The following is a 24,937-nucleotide window of genomic DNA, read 5'->3' on the forward strand; positions in this document are numbered from 1 at the left end:
AAGTAAAAACAACAATGAGTTTGCAGTTTCAGTTGTTGTATTTCCCCCGAGCCCACATACATCCCAGGAGGACAGGGTGGGAAGAGAGGGAGTTTTGGGGGTGCATGGAGTATTTGGGGCTAACTGGATCTATTTAGCCCCCAGCCATACGCACCCCATCTCTCCACCCCTCCTCCTATTCCTCTACCACCCCTCTCCTCTCCTCCCCCTGGCTTTGTGCGCCCTGAGTCCACTCCTCCCCCTTTTGTCACCCGGCCATTCCGCTTTGGTTAGCACACACAATGGCCGCTCAGTGCTCAGCCTCCTGACGCTGCATTCTGCCTGAGCACCGGGGAGCGGGCCAAGGGAGGCGTGTGGGAGGCAGAGGGGCTCCTGCAGGGAGGACGAGGGGTGACAGCAGAAGCAAATCCCATGTGACTAAATGCCCCCTCCTCACCATCACCATCCAACTTCAGCCCCCATGCCCCATCCACAGTTCCACACATATGGGCCATAAAACAAGTGCCATTGGACCAGAGCACGGCACAGTTCAAAACAAAAAGCTCAACTCAGCTAGTCAAACAAACAGGTGTTTCCTATGGCTGGCTATCTGCATGGGTGTGTGTTGTTGTAGTTGTTATAACCAACTAGCTTCTCAGACAGAACATGTGCCCACCCCCCATCTACCTGTGTGTTCTCTTCATCATATATAAGCTATTGGGCACACATCCCAAATTGAATATTAGAACCTGGCTTCAAACATTTCTGTCTGAAAATGTATCCCCAACTCACCAATGTGAGTGTAAAATTGGGACAATTAAAATGGACTTTAGACGTTTTTATCAAATATTTCCCTGGAATATTGTTAGTGTAGGTTTAACTCGATGTTATGTCAAGTCAGTTACTGTTTCCCTATCACAAACATTTGTTCAATTGTGATTTAAACAAATATTATTCAGCATATGTCATTGTGGAAAAACTACAAACCATATAACTGTTGAACGTTGTAAATGAGCATTTGTAAGTTTGAGAAAAAGTTGCAAAATTAGCATTACAAAGAGTGGCTTCTCTGGTATAGGTAGGACAGGGGTATAGAGGTGTGAGTGTGTGTGTGTAAAAAGGGGGGTCAGTTGGAGTTTCAAAGCCCCTGCTTGTTCATCCATATTTTACACCATGGTGACATCTTAAAGCCTAGACGGGCCTGGTTGCTTCGAATTCTCTTTCACTTTCTGAGGAAAAAAGGGGAATTGGGAGGCCAGGGGGGGGTGGCAAAATATATGCAAATGGTCACCAGAGGGGATACGAATTTTATGGGTTTAGAATTTAGTTCAGCCAACCTGAATAATGAAATGTCTGAACAAAAAAAACAGCCCCTCCCCAACTCTCTACCTCTCGTTCCCACCCCCACCTCAGGCCTCGTCTCTCCTCCCTCCTGCCAAGTTCCTCACATATGAGGAGCTCAGTACATCCAAACTCTCATTAGGATCTCCTTACTGGCCAGGGAGAGGGAAGGGAGTCACGGGCGGGGAGAAGAGGAAGGGAGGAGGAGGGGAGAGAGGGAGGGAGAGGAGTGGGGGCCAGCGTACCTGATCAGGCAGAACATGTGGCTCCTGATTACGACACTATTTTCTCAGCAGGTCCCTCAGCCTCAACCTGGGCCTGTGAATATAGAGCAGAGGCCCAGCCAATTGCCTTAGCACTGCCTCTCGCTGTCTCTCATTGCCGATCGCCTAATGGTAGAATTAAGGCCGTACAGAGTGATTTCATCAGCCTTTGTGGTTTTTCTTTCAAAGAGAATATTTTTTTTCTCCTTCTTCCAAATAGCTGTATTGTAGTATGGGGGGTCTGGCGTGCATGGGGAGTGAGCGAGCAGTTCTACAAGACTGAACATAACGTTACAACAGGTGGGGAATAGACATAGAGTGACGCTGCTACGCCGATTTTAGGGAACATCATGGCTTGATACGATCTACATGTGTTGAAGTTGTGAGGCTGACCTCCAAAACAAAAGGTTTATTAAGGAAACAAAACACAACATATATGATCCATGTAGATTAGATTACCCTGTGGCAGTTTGCTCAACAATACGGAATGTTTCAGTACATACCTGTTCTACCTACATATCTGATGATGTTACTGTAGGTTACATTCACTAAGCTGAGCTGAAACACCAGATTGTTTAGAGGACAGGCATATTTAGGGTTAATCGGTTGTTAGCTGTCCCTTCATATAGATTAGTATTGACACAAACCTAGAAAGGTTACGTTATGGGACAGCTTTAAAGACCTGCCGTATAAATCCTCTAAACTCCTTCCCTCTCTGTCAAAGGACATTACATCCCGTCTACATAATGTGACATAACCACAGACCGCTGTTTTTAATGTACCAATGACGGCCTAGGAACGCTGGGTTAACTTCCTTGTTCAGGGGCAGAACGACAGATTTTTACCTTGTCAGCTCTGGGATTCAATCTTGCAACCTTACGGTTAACTAGTCCAACGCTCTAACCACCTGCCTCACGAGGAGCCCGCCTGTTACGTGAATGCAGTAAGAAGCCAAGGTAAGTTGCTAGCTGGCATTAAACTTAATCAATCATAACTACACATGGTTGATGATATTACTAGTTTATCTAGCGTGTCCTGCGTTGCATATAATCGATGCAGTGCGCATTCACGAAAAAGGACTGTCGTTGCTCCAACGTGTACCTAACCATAAACACCAATGCCTTTCTTAAAATCAATAGACAGAAGTATACATTTTTAAACCTGCATATTTAGTGAAAATAAATCCAGGTTAGCAGGCAATATTAACCAGGTTAAATTGTGTCACTTCTCTTGCGTTCATTGCACGCAGAGTCAGGGTATATGCAACAGTTTGGGCCGCCGGGCTCATTGCGAACTAATTTGCCAGAATTTTACGTAATTGTGACATAACATTGAAAGTTGTGCAATGTAACAGGAATATTTAGACTGAAGGATGCCACCCGTTAGTTAAAATACGGAACGGTTCCGTATTTCACTGAAAGAATAAACGTCTTGTTTTCAAGATGATAGTTTCTGGATCCAACCATATTAATGACCTAAGGCTCACATTTCTGCGTGTTATCATGTTAGAATTAAGTCTATGATTTGATAGAGCAGTCTGACTGAGCGATGGTAGGCACCAGCAGGCTCATAAGCATTCATTCAAACAGCACTTTTGTGTGTTTTGCCAGCAGCTCTGCTGTTTCACTTCAAGCCTATCAACTCCCGAGATTAGGCTGGTGTAACCGATGTGAAATGGCTAGCTAGTTAACGGGGTGCGCGCTAATAGCGTTTCAAACGTCACTCGCTCTGAGACTTGGAGTAGATGTTTCCCTTGCTCTGCATGGGTAACGCTGCTTCGAGGGTGGCTGTTGTAGTCGTGTTCCTGGTTCGAGCCCAGGGAGGAGCGAGGAGAGTGACGGAAGCTATACTGTTACACTGGCAATACTAAAGTGCCTATAAGAACATCCAATAGTCAAAGGTATATGAAATACAAATGGTATAGAGAGAAATAGTCCTATAATTCCTATAATAACTACAACCTAAAACTTCTTATCTGGGAATATTGAAGACTCATGTTAAAAGGAACCACCAGCTTTCATGTTCTCATGTTCTGAGCAAGGAACTTAAACGTTAGCTTTCTTACATGGCACATATTGCACTTTTACTTTCTTCTCCAACACTTTGTTTTTGCATTATTTAAACCGAATTGAACGTTTCACTATTTATTTGAGACTAAATTGATTTTATTGATGTATTATATTAAGTTAAAATAAGTGTTAATTCAGTATTGTTGTAATTGTCATTATAACAAATACATTTTAAAAATCGGCCGATTAATCGGTATCAGTTTTTTTGTGCTCCAATAATCGGTATCGGAGGTGAAAAATCAAAATCAGTCGACCTCGAGTAACAACACATCTGCCCTTCCTGTATTCCCTGTACACCCATGACTGCATGGCTAGGCACGACTCCAACACCACCATTACGATTTCCGACGACACAAGAGTGGTAGGCCTGATCACTGACAACAATGAGAAAGCCTATAGGGAGGAAGTCAAAGACCTGGCAGTGTGGTGACAGGATAACAACCTCACCATCAACGTGATCAAGACAAAGGAGATGATTGTGGACTACAGAAAAAAGAGGATCAAGCACGCCCAGTGGAGCAGGTTGAGAGCTTCAAGTTCCTTGGTGTCCACATCACCAACAAACTATCATGGTTCAAACACACCAAGACAGTCGTCAAGAGGGCACGACAAAACCTATGACTGATGAGGTTCTGGTGATTGACAGAGTCGAAAGCCTTGGCCAGGTCAATGAATACGGCTACACAGTATTGTTTCTTATCGATGGCGGTTAAGATATCGTTTAGGACCTTGAGCGTGGCTGAGGTGCACCCATGACCAGCTCTGAAACCAGATTGCATAGCGGAGTAGGTGCGGTGGGATCCGAAATGTTCGGTAATCTGTTTGTTGACTTGGCTTTCGAAGACCTTAGAAAGGCAGGGTAGGATAGATATACGTCTGTAGCAGTTTGGGTCAAGAGTGTGCCCCCCTTTGAAGAGGGGGATGACCGCAGCTGCTTTCCAATCTTTGGGAATCTCAGACGACACGAAAGAGAGGTTGAACAGGCTAGTAATAGGGGTTGCAACAATTTCAGCAGATCATTTTAGAAAGAAAGTGTCCAGATTTTCTAGCCCGGTTGATTTGTATGAGTCCAGATTATGCAGCTCTTTCAGAACATCAGCTGACTGGATTTGGGAGAAGGAGAAATGGGGAAGGCTTGGGCGAGTTGCTGTGGGGGGTACAGTGCTGTTGACCGGCCAGCCGTAGAAAAACGCTTATTGAAATTCTCAATTATAGTGGATTTATCGGTGGTGACAGAGTTTCCTATCCTCAGTGCAGTGGGCAGCTGGGAGGAGGTGTTCTTATTCTCCATCGACTTTACAGTGTCCCAGAACTTTTTTGAGTTTGTGTTGGAGGAAGCAAATTTCTTCTTGAAGCCTTGGCTTTTCTAACTGCCTGTGTATTTTGGTTTCTAACTTCCCTGAAAAGTTGCATATCACGGGGGCTGTTCGATGCTAATGCAGAACGCTATAGGATGTTTTTGTGTTGGTTAAGGGCAGTCAGGTCTGGAGAGAACCAAGGGCTATATGTGTTCCTGGTTCTAAATTTATTGAATGGGGCATGCTTATTTAAGATGGTGAGGTTGGCATTTAAAAAAAATAACCAGGCATCATCTACTGACGGGATGAGGTCAATATCCTTCCAGTATACCCGGGCCAGGTCGATTAGAAAGGCCTGCTCGCTGAAGTGTTTCAGGGAGCGTTTGACAGTGATGAGTGGAGGTCGCTTGACCGCTGACCCATTACGGATGCAGGCAATAAGGCAGTGATCGCTGAGATCTTGGTTGAAAACAGCAGAGGTGTATTTGGAGGGCAAGTTGGTTAGGATGATATCTATGAGGGTGCCCGTGTTTACTGCTTGGGGTGGTACCTGGTAGGTTCATTGATAATTTGTGTGAGATTGAGGGCAACAAGCTTAGATTGTAGGATGGCTGGGGTGTTAAGCATGTTCCAGTTTAGGTCACCTAGCAGCACGAGCTCTGAAGATAGATGGGGGGCAATCAGTTAAAATATGGTGTCCAGAGCACAGCTGGGGGCAGAGGGTGGTCTATAGCAGGCGGCAACGGTCAGAGACTTGTTTTTAGAGAGTTGGATTTTTAAAAGTAGAAGTTCAAATTGTTTGGGTACAGACCTGGATAGTAGGACAGATCTCTGCAGGCTATCTCTGCAGTAGATTGCAACACCGCCCCCTTTGGCCATTCTATCTTGTCTGAAAATGTTGTAGTTAGGAATGGAGATTTCAGAGTTTTTGGTGGTCTTCCTAAACCAGGATTCAGACACGGCTAGGACATCCAGGTTGGCAGAGTGTGCTAAAGCAGTGAATAAAACAAACTTAGGGAGGAGGCTTCTAATGTTAACATGGATGAAACCAAGGCTATTACGGTTACAGAAGTCATCAAAAGAGAGAGCCTGGGGAGTAGGAGTGGAGCTAGGCACTGCAGGGCCTGGATTCACCTCTACATCACCAGAGGAACAGAGGAGGAGTAGGACAACGGTACGGCTAAAAGCTATGAGAATTGGTTGTCTAGGACGTCCGGAACAGAGAGTAAAAGAAGGTTTCTGGGGGCGATAAAATAGTTTCACGGTATAATGTACAGACAAAGGTATGGTAGGATGTGAATTCAGTGAAGGTAAACCTAGGCATTGAGTGATGATGAAAGAGAGATTGTCTCTAGAAACATCATTGAAACCAGGTGATGTCATCACATGTGTGGGTGGTGGAACTGAAGGGTTGGATAAGGTATAATGAGCAGGGCTAGAGGATCTACAGTGAAATAAGACAATAAACACTAACCAGAATAGCAGTGGACAAGGTATATTGACATTAAGGAGAGGCATGCTTAGTCAAGTGATCATAAGGGTCCAGTGAGTAGTGAGGTTGGTTGGGGTCACGGTGATTCAGACAGCTAGCCGGGCCATCGGTAGCAAGCTGGCAGAGGATGGAGGTTTGTTTTTAGCCACCTCGTGTGTTTCCGTCGGTAGATTAGTGGAGTTCCGTGTGGTAGAGAGGACCAATCCAATTGGCAAAATAGATATAGTTATAGTGACTCAATAAAATTGTCCGATAGACCTATTCAGATTGCAGCCGATAAGACAGCTAACGATTAGCGGGCTACAGATTGGCATTCAGGTAACGTCGCGACGGAGGGGCCAGTTGAAAAACACCCCCGGCCAGAGGGCCTCCACGTAAGCCGTAAAATTGGTCCGGATAGGTGATTGTAGCCCAGGAGTGGCTGATGGAACTCTTCAGCTGATGTTTGCTCCTGGACCGACGTAAGCCAATAGTCACTCGGATAGCAGCTAGCTAGCTGCAAGATCCAGTTGTAAATGTCCAGAGCTTGCGGTAGAAATCCGGGGATATGGAGAGAAAATAGGTCCGGTATACTCTGGTCTGGGTCACGTTGTACAAAACTGGCAATAGCTTTTCGAGCTAAAGGATAGCTGATGACCACCAACCGTGGTTAGCTGAATACTAACGTTAGCCAGTAAACTGGCTAGCTTCTGGCTAGCTTCTATTGTGGATTTCAGATTTGAGGTGAATAATACTTTCTTTTTTTTTTAATTGGTGAGGCGGGTTACAAGGGAGTGTTTTGAAGTTGAGATTTAAAAAAATATATATATATAAAAAGATGCGAAGAAAAGATGTCAATATATATATACACGGGACACGAAAAGATGAGGACAAAGGACGTCTGACTGCTATGCCATCTTGGGGAAGAAAAATTGACATTGACTCTGTACCCGAACCCCCCGTATACAGCCGCGCTACTATTATTGTCTTTTTGCTCCTTAATTATCTGTTATATTTCACATTTTTTCCCTTAAAACTGCACTGTTGTTTAAGGGCTTGTAAGTTAGCATTTCACTGTAAGGGCTACACCTGTTGTATTCGGCGCATGTGACATATTACATTTGATTTAATAACACTGGCCCATATCAAAAGGCAGTACTTAGAAATGTGCTGTTTAATAGAGTCCCCCTCTAACCCTCAGAAGACCCCAATCCCTCAGCTCTATGGCCTGGATTTAAGGTCTGCAGGTGCATGGGCTAAAAAGAAGAGAGTGGAGAGGATTGAGGAGAGAGAGAGGGGTGAAGGGTGTGAAACTGAATGGTCAAAGGGGAAGAGGAGAGATGAGAGGGAACACACCCCTACACCCCTTCCCTCTTCCTTTACTCTCTCCCTTTAACCCCCCTCGCTCTATACCTCCCTGCTGCCACACGAGAGAGAGAGTGTGAACTGTGAATGGTGCCGCCTGGCGCTACCAACCCTTCCTGGGCGCAGGGTGGGCAGGCGAGCAGGGGGAGGGCATCCATGCGGCAAGGAGCCCCTTTCTTCCCAGCCACCAGAGGAGCAGTAATGACAGTGGGACTGCAGCTGTGCTCGCTGAGGCCTGTGTTGGCCTCTGCACCTCACCACACTCCCAAAACTAACTCCCCTACCCCTGGTCCTGCCTCACAAACACCACTCAACCACCGTGCGCTGCCCTAGCCACTAACCACCATGATAGGATCATGCTGTCAGATAGAGTTGGGGTCAAATCCATTGGACATGGAATTTCTTCATAGGAGAGTAAGTCTGTTTTTGGATTGTCAGGAATTTAGATGGACTCAACCATAGATTTGGAATGGGAGGGAGAAAGGGAAGTAGACCAAAGCCCTTGTCAAAGCCTGAGTGGGCCTCTAAACCCACCTGTCAGGTAGTAGGGTACTCCAATGTTGCTGCTGACCTGGAGAGGGCTTCTCTGGGTTGGGTGGAAGATCTCCTCTGATTCTCTTCAAACCTACACCTCCAATGGGGTTTACATGGCTACCTGTGAACAGACTAGATCACACAATATCCTGTTAATTTAACGTAATAAGCACAAGGTTTTATGCCAAAAATATTTGCAAGCACAAAATATGTAATCCAAAAGGCAGACATCATTGCCTTCTCCACAGACCCAAAAGACCCAGCTAGCACATAATGTTCTGAGAACCATATGTTTCTTAGAGCTTGGTTGTCCTATGGTAATTTTGCATACAACCTTGCCACAACTTTCTGGGAATGGTGAGGGTTAGTTACTTGGCTTTGGAACATTCATAGTACATTTAACCTCTTAAATGTAATGGTAATATGTAGATTTCTGCCTAAATATACATACCCAAAAGTAACTGCTATTCATGTGTAATTACAAAAACGTGGTACATTTGGAAAGACGGCATCTGGGAAATTGTGAGGAAATGATCAGAAGATAGGAGTTACATAGTTCAGAATACACAAGATCAAGCACTCACAAAATAACAGTTTTTGTTTTGTTTTTTGAAAGTCATCTTTCATTGACAAGGTATACGTGAATTATTGATGACTAGAGGTGGAAACACATCAGATGGCTTCCACAACATGTGAACAATATTATTGAAAAAATGGGATTGGTAGACCTAACAACTAGAAATGGCCAGATGTTTTAGTAAGTGGTGTCAGGTGTGGTCACTAAACGTTTCCAAGTCTCTGAGCGAGGAAACAATAGTTCACATCATGCATAAAAGGTCCTAGGCCTTGCTTTGTCCCACCCAGGTCAACTGCATATCCCTGGAAAGCATATCTCATTGGCTACAAGACTGTCAAGGTGCATAGTAGCCAATCCCCTGTGAAATGGATGCCTACAGCGTGTAAGCAGGCAACATCATATATTTTTGATGGGAAAAGCCACTAAGCGATGGGCTAGATTTGTTCCTACCCACCTAAGGTTTCATTTGATACCCCAAATGTAGCTGGAGCTCAAACACAGACCAAATTGAAGCTTACCTTGTAAGATGTTTGCTGTTTGATGAAAATGTTGTGTAAAATAAACATTTTGACTCTCGGAGCTGGTGATCAGTAACGGTAGGTCACAGGCAGACAAATAAGATATCCTCATGATCTGTGGCGTCCCGGCTTTCGGTGTGTGTCAATGTATTGTGTATGATGTGTTTATTACGTTTATGCTTCACAACACTAACCGGAATGTAGGCAGCAGACATCTTGAAATGAGGTCATCGGCTTGGCCTGCCCTTATACATCCGTATGCCCATATATAAGACACACGAAGACACACGAAAGATCTGAAGGCACCAATCAATAGCCAAGACTCTCAGCTTTCCGGAAACACCGTGCTTTTGCAGATAGGGGCTACCGTTCTCATACCAGACTGAATAAAATAAAATAAAATGTGGGGACTTTACACTTAAGAGGTTTAAGTAACTTCACAAAAAAAAAACATTTTCTTGGTATTTCATTAATTTAACAGAACGTTTCCTAAAAGTTCTAACATGCCTACATTAAATTTCAATTTTGGCAATGTTCTAGGAACATTCTCCAACTGGTTTGACATGGGAGATGTTTTCAAATAGTTCAGAGAACGTTAAGAAACAACTTTCTTCTATGGGAATTTCAGTACTTAAGTCAAACGTTTTCTACAGGTTTCCTCATGGTTCTATTTAAAGTCATGTTCGGAAATTGTTCCAAGAACATTAATAAAACTTTCCATAAAAAACACAAGAATACTTTAAGTAAAGTTCAGAGAACATTCTAAGAACGTATTTTTAAAAACATACATTCCATTCTCAGAATGTGAAGAAAACTTGAATAACGTCCAGAGAACGTTGTAATAATGTTATTTAAAAGCATGTACATTCAGTTCTCAGCATCAACAAAACTCTCTCTATCCTCTATCTTGTTAAGTATGTTGGCAGCGCCCACTAATTGGCCACACCTGATCTTAATCTTGCTTGTTTCCTCTGAAATGGGATCTGGTTGGGTCCTGGACTTTCTGAAGTGTTGCACCCAGGTGGTGAAGGTAGGAAACAACATCTCCACTTTGCTGGCCCCACAAGGGTGCGTGCGCAGCCATCTCCTGTACTCTCTGTTCACCCACAACTGCGTGGCCATGCACGCCTTCAACTCAAACATCAAGTTTGCAGACGACAACAGTAGTGGGCTAGATCACCAACAACGACGAGACAGCCTACAGGCAGGAGGTGAGGGCACTCGGAGTGTGGTGTCAAAAAAAAGAACTCTCACTCAACATCAACAAAACAAAGGAGATGATTGTGGACTTCGGGAAACAGCAGAGGGAGCACCCCCCTATCCACATCAAAGGGACAGCAGTGGAGAAGGTGGAAAGTGGTAAGTTCCTTGGCGTACACATCACAGACAAACTGAAATGGCACAGACAGTGTGGTGAAGAAGGCGCAACAGCAGCAGCGCCTCTTCTACATCAGGAGGCTGATGAAATTTGCCTTGTCACCCAAAACTCTGACAGACTTTTACAGATACACAATCAAATCAAATCAAATGTATTTATATAGCCCTTCGTACATCAGCTGATATCTCAAAGTGCTGTACAGAAACCCAGCCTAAAACCCCAAACAGCAAGCAATGCAGGTGTAGAAGCACGGTGGCTAGGAAAAACTCCCTTGAAAGGCCAAAACCTAGGAAGAAACCTAGAGAGGAACCAGGCTATGAGGGGTGGCCAGTCCTCTTCTGGCTGTGCCGGGTGGAGATTATAACAGAACATGGCCAAGATGTTCAAATGTTCATAAATAACCAGCATGGTCAAATAATAATAATCACAGTAGTTGTCGAGGGTGCAGCAAGTCAGCACCTCAGGAGTAAATGTCAGTTGGCTTTTCATAGCCGATCATTAACAGTATCTCTACCACTCCTGCTGTCTCTAGAGAGTTGAAAACAGCAGGTCTGGGACAGGTAGCACGTCCGGTGAACAGGTCAGGATTCCATAGCCGCAGGCAGAACAGTTGAAACTGGAGCAGCAGCATGGCCAGGTGGACTGGGGACAGCAAGGAGTCATCATGCCAAATAGTCCTGAGGCATGGTCCTAGGGCTCACGTCCTCCGAGAGAGAGAAAGAAAGAGAGAAAGAGAGAATTAGAGAGAGCATACTTAAATTCACACAGGACACCGGATAAGACAGGAGAAGTACTCCAGATATAACAAACTGACCCTAGCCTCCCGACACATAAACTACTGTAGCATAAATACTGGAGGCTGAGACAGGAGGGGTCAGGAGACACTGTGGCCCCATCCAATGATACCTCCAGACAGGGCCAAACAGGAAGTATATAACCCAACCCACTTTGCCAAAGCACAGCCCCCACACCACTAGAGTGATATATTCAACCACCAACTTACCATCCTGAGACAAGGCCGAGTATAGCCCACAAAGATCTCCGCCATGGCACAACCCAAGGGGGGGCGCCAACCCAGACAGGAAGATCACGTCAGTGACTCAACCCACTCAAGTGACGCACCCCTCCTAGGGACGGCATGAAAGAGCACCAGTAAGCCAGTGACTAACTCCTGTAATAGGGTTAGAGGCAGAGAATCCCAGTGGAAAGAGGGGAACCGGCCAGGCAGAGACAGCAAGGACAGTTCATTGCTCCAGTGCCCTGCCATTCACCTTCACACTCCTGGGCCAGACTACACTCAATCATATGACCCACTGAAGAGTTGAGTCTTCGGTATAGACTTAAAGGTTGAGACCGAGTGTGCTTCTCTCACATGGGTAGGCAGACCATTCCATAAAAATTGAGCTCTATAACAGAAAGCCCTGCCTCCAGCTGTTTGCTTAGAAATTCTAGGAACAATTAGGAGGCCTGCATCTTGTGACCGTAGCGTACGTGTAGGTATGTACGGCAGGACCAAATCAGAGAGATAGGTAGGAGCAAGCCCATGTAATGCTTTGTAGGTTAGCAGTAAAACCGTGAAATGAGCCCTTGCCTTAACAGGAAGCCAGTGTAGAGAGGCTAGCACTGGAGTAATATGATCAAATGTTTTGGTTCTAGTCAGGATTCTAGCAGCCGTATTTAGCACTAACTGAAGTTTATTTAGTGCTTTATCCAGGTAGCCGGAAAGTAGAGCATTGCAGTAGTCTAACCTAGAAGTAACAAAAGCATGGATACATTTTTATGCATCATTTTTGGACAGAACGTTTCTGATTTTTGCAATGTTACGTAGATGGAAAAAAGCTGTCCTTGAAACAGTCTTCATATGTTCGTCAAAATGAGAAATCAGGGTCCAGAGTAACGCCGAGGTCCTTCACAGTTTTATTTGAGACGACTGTACAACCATTAAGATTAATTGTCAGATTCAACAGAAGATCTCTTTGTTTCTTGGGACCTAGAACAAGCATCTCTGTTTTGTCCGAGTTTAAAAGTAGAAAGTTTGCAGCCATCCACTTCCTAATGTCTGAAACATAGGCTTCTAGCGAAGGCAATTTTGGGGCTTCACCATGTTTCATTGAAATGTACAGCTGTGTGTCATCCGCATAGCAGTGAAAGTTAACATTATGTTTTCGAATGACATCCCCAAGAGGTAAAATATATAGTGAAAACAATAGTGGTCCTAAAACGGAACAATCGAGAGCATCTTGTCGGGCTGTATCACAGCGCATCACCGGGGGCAAACTACCTGCCCTCTATGACACCTACAGCACCCGATATCACAGGAAGGCCAAAAATATAATCAAGAACAACAACCACCTGAGCCACTGCCTGTTCACACCGCTATCATCCAGAAGGCGAGGTCAGTACAGGTGCATCAAAGCTGGGACAGAGAGATAGAAGCTGTTTTTCAATCTCAAGGCCATCAGACTGCTAAACAGCAATCACTAACTCAGAGAGGTTGCAGCCTACATTGTGACCCAATCACTGGACACTTTAATAAATGGATCACTAGTCACTTTAAACAATGGCACTTTAAATAATGCCAATTTAATTATGTTTACATATCTTACATTACTCATATCACATGTATATACTGTATTTTATATCATCTATTGCACCTTGCCTATGCCACTCGGCCATCGCTCATCCATATATTTATATGTACATATTCTCATTCACCCCTTTAGATGTGTGTATTAGGTAGTTGTTGGGGAATTGTTAGATTACTTGTTAGATATTGCTGCACTGTCGGAACTAGAAGCACAATTATTTTGCTCCACTCTCATTAACATCTGCTAACCATGTGTATGTGACCAATATAACTTGATTTGATTGAATAGACTAAAATGAACAGCTTTGTATGCAGAAAAAAACATGACATGCTAGTGCCATACTGGTGGCTCAGTGGACTTATTCCATAGATATAGAACAGAAGATTATTGGTTCAAATCTCACTGCTGCTGTGTAACAATAAAAAATATATGTTTTTGCATGATTGATGTCTAAGGAAATTAATTTGTGTTATTAAAAGTCATATTGAAACATTAAGTGAAAGTTAAGGAAGTTATTCAAAAACCTCCAAACAACATATCCTTTCTGTTCTCAGAGCGTTAATAAAACCTCACAGGAAAACTTTCACGGAACCAGAGTAAACCTTCCTGCAACCTAAAAATAAACGCTCACAGAAAAGGCAAAATGTTCACTTCTGGTGAAACCAAAAACATACGTTCTCACAACTTCCAAGGAACCAAATGTGCTAGCTGGGGTGTGAGTCACACACGCTCGCTTAGACAGTAGCATAGTGCCACAGAAGAGGTAGCAGTAACACAGAATGTAAAAAATATATATTTAGCTGCATAGTGGAAGGACAACTGAAGTGGCTTAGTTACTGCAACTCTTGAACTCGGCCAGAAAAACTGTATTAGTCACCTGTTTTAACCATTACGACACACACACACACTGTCCTGTGTCACTAGAGCTTCTCCAAGTGCAGAGGAGAAGAGAACACACCCAAGGGACAGGAATAACAGGCCACTCCAGCAGCAGCAGCAGCACACCGGACACATCGGACACAGTGGCACCACACAAGAGCAAAGGTGTGTCAAAAGAGCCTGTCTAACCAACATCTCCTTATCTCCATCTCTAATCCCCTGCCATCTCACCAGCACCTTCTCCTGCTCCACAGCTACTGTTTACAGGTCGGACAAGTCGGGGGGAATGCCGGCTTGACTGGCGACAGTAGACGTCTCTTTCAAAGAAAAGTCCTGGGCTGAGCACAGAAGAGAGGAGTAGGAAAACGATGAGAGAGAGATTCCAATTTACATGACAACTTAGTAAAACAGTTTTTTTATTACTCATTCAGCCCCTAAATCACTGTGCTTCCCTGCTCTTTCCCTTCTTTAGCCTGTGCTATTAAATCCCCTTCTTGACCCCTGACCTGGGGCCTGGGCCATAAAGAGCCCCTCACGGGTCACAGGCCTGATTGTAGCATTTGAATATGAAATGGCCTCCATCCGTCAGGCATGGAAACAGCCCCCTGCTCTGAGACTCCTGAGACATAGGCTGACCCCCAGGAAAGAGGGGCTCCCGCCGTTCAGATCAGCTCAGCAGCCCCGGGCACAGCCACTCTCTATCTCAATTTAATTCAATTGAAGGGGCTTTATTGGCATGGGAAACATATGCTTACATTGCCAAAGCAAGTGAAATAGATAGTAAACAAAAGAGAAATAAATAATAAAAAATAAAAAACATTACATTCCAAAAGAATAAAGACATTTCAAATGTCATATTACAAATCAAATCAAAATGTATTGGTCACATACACTTGTTTAGCAGATGTTAATGTGAGTGTAGCAAAATGCTTGTGGTTCTAGCTCCGACAGTGCACCAATATCTAACAAGTTACGGTGTTGTAACAAAGTTCAAATAGTAAAAAAAAAAGAAAAAAGGGGAAGATAAACATAAATATAGGTTGTATTTACAATTGTGTTTGTTCTTCATTGGTTTCCCTTTTATTGTGCCAACAGGTCACAGATCTTGCTGCTGTGATGGCACACTGTGGTATTTCACCCAGTATTCTGGATTCTCTGTGGGTCTGTGTAATCTGAGGGAGGAGGTTAGGAAGTGCAGTTCAGTTTCCACCTCATTTTGTGGGCAGTGTGCACATAGCCTGTCTTCTCTTGAGAGCCAGGTCTGCCTACGGCGGCCTTTCTCAACAGCAAGGATATATGCTCACTGAGTCTGCACATAGTCAAAGCTTTCCTTAATTTTGGGTCAGTCACAGTGGTCAGGTATTTGGCCACTGTTTACTCTATGTTTAGGGCCAAGTAGTATTCTAGTTTGATCAGTTTCTTGGTTAATTCTTTCCAATGTGTTAAGTAATTATATTTTACTATTCTCATGATTTGGTTGGGTCTAATTGTGTTGCTGTTCTGGGGCTCTGTGTGGTCTGTTTGTGTTTGTGAACAGAGCCCCAGGACCAGATTGCTTAGGGGACTCTTCTCCAGGTTCATCTCTCTGTAGGTGATGGCTTTGTTATAGAAGGTTTGGGAATCGCCTTTTAGGTGGTTGTAGAATTTAACGACTCTTACCTGGATTTTGATCATTACCGGGTATTGTCCTAATTCTGCTCTGCATGCATTATTTTGTGTTTTACGTTATACACAGAGGATATTTTAGCAGAATTCTACATGCATAGTCTCAATTTGGTGTTTGTCCCATTTTGTGAATTCTTGGTTGGCGAGCGGGCCCCAGACTTCACAACCATAAAGGGCAATGGGTTCTATAGTTGAGTATTTTTAGCCTAATTGGTATGTTGAATTTGATGTTCCTTTTGATGACATAGAAAGCTCTCTCTCTCCCGCTTCCTCTCGGTCCTTGGGAGGATGAGAAGGAGTGAAGGATGAAGAGAGGGGAGGAAAGGGGGGCCGAGAGTGAGGGAGTGGAGAAAGAGAGGGGAGGAAAGGGGGGCGAGAGTGAGGGATAGGAGAAAGAGGGGAGGAAAGGGGTGCTAGAGTGAGGGATAGGAGAAAGAGGGGAGGAAAGGGGGGCGAGAGTGAGGGATAGGAGAAAGAGAGGGGAGGAAAGGGGGTGAGAGCGAGGGATAGGAGAAAGAGAGGGGAGGAAAGGGAGGCGAGAGTGAGGGATAGGAGAAAGAGGGGAGGAAAGGGGGGCAAGAGTGAGGGATAGGAGAAAGAGAGGGGAGGAAAGGGGGGCGAGAGTGAGGAATAGGAGAAAGAGAGGGGGGGAAAGGGGGGCGAGAGTGAGGAATAGGAGAAAGAGAGGGGAGGAAGGGGGGGAGTGAGGGAGAGGAGAAAGAGAGGGGGGAAAGGGGGGAGAGTGAGGGATAGGAGAAAGAGGGGAGGAAAGGGGGGCGAGTGAGGGAGTGGAGAAAGAGGGGAAGAAAGGGGGGCAAGAGTGAGGGATAGGAGAAAGAGAGGGGAGGAAAGGGGGTGAGAGCGAGGGATAGGAGAAAGAGAGGGGAGGAAAAGGAGGCGAGAGTGAGGGATAGGAGAAAGAGGGGAGGAAAGGGGGGCGAGTGAGGGAGTGGAGAAAGGGGGGAAGAAAGGGGGGCGAGAGTGAGGGATAGGAGAAAGAGAGGGGAGGAAAGGGGGGTGAGAGTGAGGAATAGGAGAAAGAGAGGGGGGGAAAGGGGTGAGAGTGAGGGAGAGGATAAAGAGAGGGGGGAAAGGGGGTGAGAGTGAGGGAGTGGAGAAAGAGAGGGGAGGAAAGGGGGGCGAGAGTGAGGGATAGGAGAAAGAGGGGAGGAAAGGGGTGCGAGAGTGAGGGATAGGAGAAAGAGGGGAGGAAAGGGGGGTGAGAGTGAGGGATAGGAGAAAGAGAGGGGAGGAAAGGGGGTGAGAGCGAGGGATAGGAGAAAGAGAGGGGAGGAAGGGGGGGAGTGAGGGAGAGGAGAAAGAGAGGAGAAGAAAGGGGGGGCGAGAGTGAGAGATAGGGGAAAGAGAGGGGAGGAAAGAGGGGTGAGAGTGAAGGATAGGAGAAAGAGGGGAGGAAAGGGGTGCGAGAGTGAGGGATAGGGATAGGAGAAAGAGGGGAGGAAAAGGGGGCGAGAGTGAGGGATAGAAGAAAGAGAGGGGAGGAAAAGGGGGCGAGAGTGAGGGAGAGGAGAAAGAGAGGGGAGGAAAGGGGGTGAGAGTGAGGGATAGGAGAAAGAGAGGGGAGGAAGGGGGGGAGTGAGGGAGAGGAGAAAGAGAGGGTAGGAAAGGGGGCGAGAGTGAGGGATAGGAGAAAGAGAGGGGGGGAAAGGGGGTGAGAGCGAGGGATATGAGAAAGAGAGGGGAGGAAAAGGGGTGAGAGCGAGGGATAGGAGAAAGAGAGGGGAGGAAGGGGGGAGTGAGGGATAGGAGAAAGAGAGGGGAGGAAAGGGGGGCGAGAGTGAGGGATAGGAGAAAGAGAGGGGAGGAAGGGGGGGAGTGAGGGAGAGGAGAAAGAGAGGGGAGGAAAGGGGGTGAGAGTGAGGGAGAGTAGAAAAAGAGGGGAGGAAAGGGGGTGAGAGTGAGGGAGAGGAGAAGGAGAGGGGAGGAAAGGGGGCGAGAGTGAGGGATAGGAGAAAGAGAGGGGAGGAAAGGGGGGCGAGAGTGAGGGATAGGAGAAAGAGAGGGGAGGAAAGGGGGGTGAGAGCGAGGGATAGGAGAAAGAGGGGAGGAAAGGGGGTGAGAGCGAGGGATAGGAGAAAGAGAGGGGAGGAAGGGGGGGATTGAGGGAGTGGAGAAAGAGAGGAGTTATTTGAATATGAGACAAGAGGCGATTTGTGTTAGAATGACAAAAGAACCCACCCTCTCCCCTGATTGGTGTCACAGCTCAGGCACTAAAGTCATGCAGGCCCCCTAGGTGGGGTGATGTGGGGAGCACTGGCATATTTATGCATCCGAGGTGTGATATTGGGGAGGACAGGGGGCGGGGAAGGACCTGTCATCAAATTTGAAGAGCCGAAGTGTGCACAGCTACTAAATAGAGAAAAGTTTGCATTTCTTGAAGAACTGCCCAAGACTTAAACCCCCCTCACTTTTTCCTAAAATGGAAATAAAGCAGACTACACCTCACTGCTTTGACAGGTGAGAACTCCAGGCCAGCCCACATTAACAAACGCATGACAGCCTTGAAAAAAGAGGAGCCAAGAAAGGTTTTGGGAAGATCTAACGCACTCTAACCCTCCATAGCAACTGAGCTGTGCTTTGACTTTCCTTATTTTCTATCTTCTGCTCTCCGTCTTCCTTCATGTCCCATGTCTCCTGCTATCCACATGTGGCCCTGGCTGAGGTCCATAACAAGCCTCTCTTCACTTGGTGGACTGTGGCCTCTGGGCTCCAACAGGGCTGTTTGCTACTGCAGGTAAAATCCTGGCACTGCAGGGTCCCTTTCAAAATGGGTCAAAATGGGTCTACAATACCTTTTGTCTCTGACCTCATGACCAGGAACAAGAATTTTCTCTGACCTCAAATTACCTGGCCAGCAAAAAAATGATCTGGATCATAGTCATCGCCTAAACCTATGGCCCAGAGTTTTCCTGGTTAGTTGGCAAAGTCATGAAAAACGTAGGACCCCACTTATGACCATAACAAGAACAGTACAGAGATAAGTGAAGCTGGATCATACAAGATATCAACCCAGCGGTCCTGCAGGACTTCACAGCTCAATAACTAGAGACCATTTATGTACAATCCATGTCATCATCTGACCCCATGAGACTGGCTGTATGCATATTGTCACCAAGACGGAGGAGATGGATAGGGCTCCGGAGCAGATTAACTGTGGCTGATTCAGCTTTGGGAAAGCCACTTGCTTAATGACACGGTCCTAGAAACAACTGAGACAAGACCAAAAGGAGAAGATGGAGAGAGTGAGATAGGTCACAGCCCTCTCCAGACAAATTGTGGGCAGGCTAATCTGGGCAGCCCTGCCTGGCCTCCAGGACACACCTCCAGCCGGTCGGGAGGGAGGGAGAGAGCACTGACTAACTCACCATGGCAATTAATCAATAAGTGACAGAGTCAGTCAGAACTGAACGTGTCCCACCTCCCCCACATTCCCAGGGTAACCAACGCTCCCCACCCGGCAGGACAAGGCAGGAGGTGTCTCCCATAAACACCTCGCAGATCAGATCAGGGAGGGAACTTTATCCCCCTCTGAACCCCGCTGCACAGGACTTAGTGTGGGGGTCAGGTGTCTGTGGAGGAGGGTGTATGTGTGATATATGTGTGAGGTGGGGCAGGGTGGGGGGGGGCTTTGTGTGTTTATGGGTTTTGAAGGGGGGCTTTGTATATATGTTTGCACATGTGTTTGTGGGAGGTTATTGAATGGAGGGGCGGCATGGGTATTGAGTTTGAGACAGGTTACAGCCAGCAGCTTAATGAACACTGATCCTGACAATAAGAATATGATCAGGAGCCATCTTATGGGGCTAAGTCGCCGCGCGGCCATTGTGTGTCTGTCAATCTGTGTTCCTTCTCACTGTCCCCCAACCAACACTAATCAATATCTGTAGCCTAGAGGAGAGTCTGCCCCTCGCATCGCCTCCCTCCTACCTCCATTAACCCCTGCGCCCCAATCACTGCATTGTCCCTATACAGTACCATTTTCAGATAGTTGTCACTGGACATATGACATATGTACCTCGAGTGTGGACCCGTTTTCTAGGCTCTCAAGAAGGGTCAAGTAGGGTCAAAGGATTACTTCCTGCTCTCGGTGAGTAAGGTGAAAGCCCACTACACGCTTTAGTGTTGGTAGAAAATGTGAAATATGACAACAAATGAATATGGCTTACAGAACTGGACCATGTTCAGGGTCGGATTTCACACTGGAGAGGTTGCCCTCAACACCTATGTTATTATCACTGACGTACATGACACATAACCGTCGGTATGCTGTGTCATTTCTCCATTCAGGTATCCCTCTCGGCTGTATGTATGTGTCATCCACCAATCACATGCAGTCATATTCCCAAAAGTTCAAGTGAACCTCAACAACAGGGCTTCATGGAACACGAGACCCCAAAAAAATCCCTGTAGGGAGAACCCTCTACAAACATCCCTTCGCTAGAACAACAACCACCAGCACCAGCGAATACTACATTTCTAGCCCTGCGTGGGATCTGTGTGTTTTCTTTGGGGACAAAGGAACTGTAAAACCTGTCTCCTATTCACACGCACCTGCTGTGCTAAAACAAACAGTGCTGGGGATTCAGACACCTTAATGGATGAGCCGACCATTAGGGACTAAGTCTGGGTAAACCAGGCCGTGGGCGCTTGGGTTCTGTTGACGTACGTACGCTAGACTCAGGGGATAGGGACGGGAACAGGCTAGGCGCTGGGTGTTGTCGAGGAAAGGTAACTCTAGTGTGGCACCTAAGGTCACCTGGCTGGCAGCCTGGCACGCCCCCACACTGCTGAGTCATTGGTGAGGCATGTAAAAACACACAATGGCAGTGGGTAATATGGGGAGGAGATACTCTGGTCAGGCCTGCTTTCATACTATTTCTGAGTGGGCAAGTTTAAAAGGGTATGTTGAGTATAGCATGTCAATTGAAGTTATAAATCTATATTAAATTCATAAATAAAGTTAGCCGATTTCCCTTTCTGTTTTCTTTCATCTACTTCCTGAATAGAATTGACATTCACCCCAACCCTGAGTGAGTGGATATGGATTCCACACGCCTTATCAGGTGAAGACTAACAATATCAGCGTCTCAATCAAAGTTGTTGGACAACAATCCTCGATTACACAAGATTGCCATTCTACAAGACTGCCAATGGTTTCTCCCTGTTAATGAAAGAGAATGCCACAGCTAGAAAGTGGTGCAGGCCTAGACAGATAACACAGTGTGTATGTTTAATTGAAAAACAAGTACAATTATTTATTTTTAACTTGAATTCTTTCAAGGACACACGTCTTCACATTTATACCTAAAACCTGTCCAACGTCTATAAACCTTTCATTCTAATAATGTACCTTCCTACTGACATCAATGGAAGCCATTTGGTCCTAAGGCCCTGCTCTGATTTGGAAGTGGCGGTGGCTTTGAAGCGTCTCCCACTCTGCATTCTTTGTGGTTGTGCAACACATGGTGATACAACCATAAGCTGTAATTAACGAGAGACTTTACGGAGCACGTCTGTTTGGCGGATCGGTGCTGATATCCTCTCAGGCAGAGGAGTATTGAGTTGGTGAACAAAACAAATCGGATGAGAAAAGAGAGGGAAAATAACATGTCCAGTGTATTGACTGAGGCCTCTCTATCAGTCAGGTAGGGTCAGTGTATTGACTGAGGCCTCTCTATCAGTCAGTTAGGGTCAGTGTATTGACAGAGGCCTCTCTATCAGTCAGTTAGGGTCAGTGTATTGACTGAGGCCTCTCTATCAGTCAGTTAGGGTCAGTGTATTGACTGAGGCCTCTCTATCAGTCAGTTAGGGTCAGTGTATTGACTGAGGCCTCTCTATCAGTCAGTTAGGGTCAGTGTATTGACTGAGGCCTCTCTATCAGTCAGTTAGGGTCAGTGTATTGACTGAGGCCTCTCTATCAGTCAGTTAGGGTCAGTGTATTGACTGAGGCCTCTCTATCAGTCAGTTAGGGTCAGTGTATTGACAGAGGCCTCTCTATCAGTCAGTTAGGTCCAGTGTATTGACTGAGGCCTCTCTATCAGTCAGTTAGGGTCAGTGTATTGACTGAGGCCTCTCTATCAGTCAGTTAGGGTCAGTGTATTGACTGAGGCCTCTCTATCAGTCAGTTAGGGTCAGTGTATTGACTGAGGCCTCTCTATCAGTCAGTTAGGGTCAGTGTATTGACTGAGGCCTCTCTATCAGTCAGTTAGGGTCAGTGTATTGACTGAGGCCTCTCTATCAGTCAGTTAGGGTCAGTGTATTGACTGAGGCCTCTCTATCAGTCAGTTAGGGTCAGTGTATTGACTGAGGCCTCTCTATCAGTCAGTTAGGGTCAGTGTATTGACTGAGGCCTCTCTATCAGTCAGTTAGGGTCAGTGTATTGACTGAGGCCTCTCTATCAGTCAGTTAGGGTCAGTGTATTGACAGAGGCCTCTCTATCAGTCAGTTAGGTCCAGTGTATTGACTGAGGCCTCTCTATCAGTCAGTTAGGGTCAGTGTATTGACTGAGGCCTCTCTATCAGTCAGTTAGGGTCAGTGTATTGACTGAGGCCTCTCTATCAGTCAGTTAGGGTCAGTATATTGACTGAGGCCTCTCTATCAGTCAGTTAGGGTCAGTGTATTGACTGAGGCCTCTCTATCAGTCAGTTAGGGTCAGTGTATTGACAGAGGCCTCTATCAGTCAGTTAGGGTCAGTGTATTGACTGAGGCCTCTCTATCAGTCAGTTAGGGTCAGTGTATTGACTGAGGCCTCTCTATCAGTCAGTTAGGGTCAGTGTATTGACTGAGTCCTCTCTATCAGTCAGTTAGGGTCAGTATATTGACTGAGGCCTCTCTATCAGTCAGTTAGGGTCAGTGTGAGTGGATGAGGCCTGGCTGAAGAGGAAAAGAGAGAGAGGGCGGGATGGATGGCTCTCAGTGGGTCAACACCAAAGCCCTGACCCCAGGAGGATTTGATGCCATTTTCCCACGCAGGGAGTCGACCTGAGAGTAGCTTGTTAACAACATCTGCCCCAGTTCAGGGAGATTAACCCCCACCACACCGCCCCAACCACCACACCTCCACACATACACACACTGACTGACTTGACACACACCCCTCTCTGCTGGCTGTGAGTCTTGACGGTCCCGCACAAGTGTCACCACTTTGGACAGGCCTGCCTCAAGCTGGACATACAGGGTGCTCCAGGTCAAGCCAGCTGAGCTCAGAGGGGAGGGCCTCCTGAAGAGCCCAGCCACAGCAGATCAATACCAATACAGCCTGTGCCTGCTTCTGGTCTGGATTGCAGCCTGACAGACAGACTGAATTGAACATCTCATCAGAGTTTCAGTCTCACTGCAACAGTCACCTACTGTATACGGCACAAAACGAACCAGATTTACTTCTAACTATGTGGGTTCATTTTTGGAAAGAGGTGTGTCCTGATAGGTGTCCACAGAGACCGAGAAGGCGTGAGATGTCTCAACATCAGTCAGTCTGTCTGGCACAGATTTTGACAACAACTTTTCCACACATCACAATGACGTGGACAGAACCTTCTAAAACACCTACTCATATTCCATCACACCACCTAGTTCACATACAAATCCAGAAAATCACATTGTATATTTTTAAGTAACTTAATTTGCATTTTATTGCATGACATAAGTATTTGATCACCGACCATCGAGTAAGAATTCCGGCTCTCACAGACCTGTTAGTTTTTCTTTAAGAAGCCCTCTTGTTCTCCACTCATTACCTGTATTAACTGCACCTGTTTGAACTTGTTACCTGTATAAAAGACACCGGTCCACACACTCAATCAAACAGACTCCAACCTCTCCACAATGGCCAAGACCAGAGAGCTGTGTAAGGACATCAGGGATAAAATTGTCAACCTGCACAAGGCTGGGATGGGCTACAGGACAATCGGCAAGCAGCTTGGTGAGAAGGCAACAACTGTTGGCGCAATTATTAGAAAATGGAAGAAGTTCAAGATGACGGTCAATCACCCTCGGTCTGGGGCTCCATGCAAGATCTCACCTCGTGGGGCATCAATGATCATGAGGAAGGTGAGGGATCAGCAAAGAACTACACGGCATGACCTGAAGAGGGCTGGGACCACAGTCGCAAATAAAACCATTAGTAACACACTACGCCGTCATGGATTAAAATCCTGCAGCGCACGCAAGGTCCCCCTGCTCAAGCCAGCGCATGTCCAGGCCCGTCTGAAGTTTGCCAATGACCATCTGGGTGATCCAGAGGAGGAATGGGAGAAGGTCATGTGGTCTGATGAGACAAAAATATAGCTTTTTGGTCTAAACTCCACTCGCCGTGTTTGGAGGAAGAAGAAGGATGAGTACAACCCCAAGAACACCATCCCAACCGTGAAGCATGGAGATGGAAACTTCATTCTTTTGGGATGCTTTTCTGCAAAGGGGACAGGACGACTGCACCATATTGAGGGGAGGATGGATGGGGCCATGTATCGTGAGATCTTGGCCAACAACCTCCTTCCCTCAGTAAGAGCATTGAAGATGGGTCGTTCTGATTTTCTGATGTATCAAATACTTATGTCATGCAATAAAATGCAAATTAATTACTTAAAAATCATACAATGTGATTTTAGATTCCGTCTCTCACAGTTGAAGTGTACCTATGATAAAAATGACAGACCTCTACATGCTTTGTAAGTAGGAAAACCTTCAAAATCGGCAGTGTATCAAATACTTGTTCTCCCCACTGTGTGGAAGGGCATTAAAAAAATGCTCCGGAAAAAAAAGTATGAGACAGAAGCTCTGAATACACACACACATAGGGAAACAATCATTTACCAGGGTTGGAGTCAATTACATTTAAATTCCAGTCAATTCATAAAGTACACACAATTCCAATTCCAAATTTTCCTAATTGAATAGCATTGGAAGAGAATTGGAATTTCACTGTACTTTCTTAATTGACTGGAAGTGAAATGTAATTGAACTCAAACTGAGCATTTAAACACACAATCACAA

The 24,937-nt window shown here is 45.9% G+C and overlaps 1 long non-coding RNA gene across 1 annotated transcript in view; it reads right to left on the reverse strand.

Moving 5' to 3' along the window:
- Positions 1-24,937, reverse strand: part of LOC139391208 (uncharacterized) — a 123,296-nt gene that overhangs the window by 64,985 nt on the left and 33,374 nt on the right. The window contains exon 3 of the long non-coding RNA XR_011629570.1: positions 8,321-8,452. This is a non-coding gene — a long non-coding RNA (uncharacterized lncRNA). The remainder of the gene's footprint in view (positions 1-8,320; positions 8,453-24,937) is intronic.

This window comes from Oncorhynchus clarkii, chromosome 31, assembly GCF_045791955.1.
Source record: "Oncorhynchus clarkii lewisi isolate Uvic-CL-2024 chromosome 31, UVic_Ocla_1.0, whole genome shotgun sequence".
NCBI classification, from domain to species: domain Eukaryota; kingdom Metazoa; phylum Chordata; class Actinopteri; order Salmoniformes; family Salmonidae; genus Oncorhynchus; species Oncorhynchus clarkii.